Source organism: Chrysochloris asiatica, unplaced genomic scaffold, assembly GCF_000296735.1.
Source record: "Chrysochloris asiatica unplaced genomic scaffold, ChrAsi1.0 scaffold00077, whole genome shotgun sequence".
NCBI lineage: Eukaryota > Metazoa > Chordata > Mammalia > Afrosoricida > Chrysochloridae > Chrysochloris > Chrysochloris asiatica.
The window spans coordinates 7030260-7033316 of record NW_006408595.1 but is presented as its reverse complement, the minus strand read 5'-3'; positions in this window follow the sequence as shown (position 1 = coordinate 7033316).

Genomic DNA, 3057 nt, shown 5'->3' with positions numbered 1-3057 from the left:
CAGGATCGGACATTTTTCGTTCTGCTGTGCATGGGGTCACTATGAGTTGGTTCCGACTCGATGGCACCTGACAACAACAACAACAACAACAACATAGACCATCCATTTGTCCTCTCCCCTTCCCTTAGTCTTGTTGTTGTTGTTAAGTGTTGTCTTAGATGTGCTGATTTAGTAAGGGGAATAAAGAAATGTAAATATAATGAGAGTTCTTATCAAGTAATATTTTAATCTATTTATTTGCCCATACCCACCACTAAACAGAATGTTCCATAAAAGAATGTACTGCCTGACTCATCATTTTATTCCTATGTCCTAGTACTATGATTAGGTTATTGTTGTTGTTAAGTGCCATCGAGTTGTTCTGACCCATAGTGACCCTGTATAGGGTTTCCAAGGAGTAGCTGGTGAGCTTAAACTTCCAACCTTGCAGTTCAAATGGCTTTGCAGTCTGGCACATTAACCCACAGCACCACACCAGGACTCTGCATTTAGGTCATCAAAATCCCTAAAAATATATTATTAGTGGGAATAAATAAATGAATGACGTTCATAGAATTCTTGAAAATTTTATAATCTAGGTGATGATCAACAAAATAACAAAAAGCTACACTAAACATCAAGTGATAGAAACTTTGGATATTGTCATTGTGACTTGTCTCGTGGTCAGAAGAATGTCTGCTCACTGGATAATTGCAGCAGCTATTGGGATATAACTAATGGGTAAAGAAAAGGTCTTGGAAGCCTCTGGATTGTGCTGTGCTAACAAAGCTTTTGTCCTTAAGGCTGAGGTCATCTGTCAGTGGATTGTTCTATATTTTATCTTCTTAAAAGGTTCTGGAACCCAAGGAAATATATATGATGTATTTATGTTTTTCTAGATGATTATCAATATATGTTAATATTAAAAGGGGGATGGACTCAGTCATGTAAACCCATCTTTAAAATATTAATAGCATAATTGTGAAAAGTAATGATTACAAAGAATTTATGAGACCAATTTTATTTTCTTACGAATTGAAGAGAAGCTGGAAAAGATATTAACTAGGTTGGAAATCAACCTTCTTTACTTTTTGTTTCTTTGTTTTCCAAATTTCTTGAGCATAAAAAAAAAAATCACATATTTTCTAGGTGTGAGTTATAAAAAAAACAAGCAAGTGCAAGACCCTTGCCTTCTTAAGTAGTCAAAATATAAGTTTTTGTGGTTTCTGAAAATTAGAATTCAATGTGTATTTTGTAGTCTTCTTTCCACCTCCTAAGAAGATAAATTATAATATATTCTTCATGCAAAGTTCTAAATAGTGACAACACCGTTTGTTTTATCTGCCCTAGGGGACAGGTATGACAAGAGAGACTGATCATATGGTCTAGTAAGATTGGAGGAAATCACATCAAATACTCTCCTTCTCAATGCAATTTAAGATACAAAGGAGAGTTTGTTTTAACTGAAAACTTTCTATATTGAGGGTTTATTATTTAAACATTTCTTTCTATGCTAATTTGCTCAAATTTCCTTTTTATCTTAATATACAACCTAATTACAATGGCAGACGCCTGAACTAGAAATTCAGAGAACTAGCGTGGGTCTCTGAGCCATACATTTTTTGTTGGGTTGCTACTTGATCAATCACACAATCAAAATAGATTTTGAGTATTTACTGTGTGGGTAGCATATGTTCTTATCTGTATTTTCCCTGGCTTTCAGAATTTTATTTTTAATTTAACATTTCATTATATGTATTTCCTGTAAGTTCCTTCATATTCTTTGAGGAATAATATGAAGAATGGATGGATAGATGAATATGCACAGAGAGGGATAACTTGCTACTAGTGCATAAAATAATAAAGAATATGATATAGGATATAACAAAGTACAGAAATATATTAATGCTAATGCTAATGCTGCAGGAATTTAGTAAAGTTAATAGTAGATGGGACTGACTGGTAAATGTTCAGTCCTGCATGCCCTACAAAACCCCAACACCACATCAATCAGCTACATTTTTTTTGCTCTTTGTGAACATTGTTCTAGAAAAGTCATATAGTTTCTTCCTCTTCTTCCCCTCAGTGGATTTTCAAACTTTTACCAGCTGTCTCTTCTTTTCCCCCCTCATTCTCATCTTCTACTTCACAGAGAAATTTGAAGAAATCAGATATGGATGCCTTCAATCCCACTGTTACCTGATTCATTGAATTCATTGAATCCACTTCAGTCTTTAACTTTCATGACCTCCCAAAGGCATTTGACACTGGTTACTACTTCCTTGTTGAAGCAATCTCTTTTTCTTGGCAACCATGATGGTCCTGTGCCCTCACTTTTCCCTTAGCTGTCTGGTTCTTCCTTCTCAGATCCTTTCACAGGTTCTTTTACCTCATTTTATATTTGCTTATTAGATTAGTCAGTGATTACAACAGACTGAGAATTTACAATAACAAGAATTTAGTCTCTTGCTTTCAGAGAATTCAGCTTAATTAGGATGTGGTCAGTTTCAGACCCTCAGCTGCGCTGACCCCATGTTGCAACTTGGGCCTTTGTCTATTCTACCTGTGAACTCTGGGCATAACAAGGTTGAGAATATTACTCTCACAGATCACCAGAACAACAGACACCAAGTTCAACTGCAGAGGCACATTTCAAGGCTTTACTCTTATGTCCACTAACATCCCATTGGTTTCTTGGTGTGGCACTGCAGGATAATGTGCTGGACCATAAGGTCAGTTTGAACTGCAAGGTTGGTGGTTCAAGATCACCAACTGCTCCTTGGAAACCTTATACAGGGTCACTATGAGTTGTAACCAACTCAACAGCACTTAAAAACAACAACATCCCATAAGCCAAAGCAAGTCATTTAGCCAAGACCACTGTCAATCCTTACAGGATTGTATCAAGATTGATACTGAAATTTAAAGTGACAGTATCAACATAAAACCAAACGGCCACCACTCCTCTGTCTGTAGTGCTGTGGTGGATTGAGTTGCTGTGATTCTGAGGGATCTGCCACCGGTATTTTAAATAACCAGCAGGGTCACCCATGGTGGACAGATTTCAGATGAGCTTCC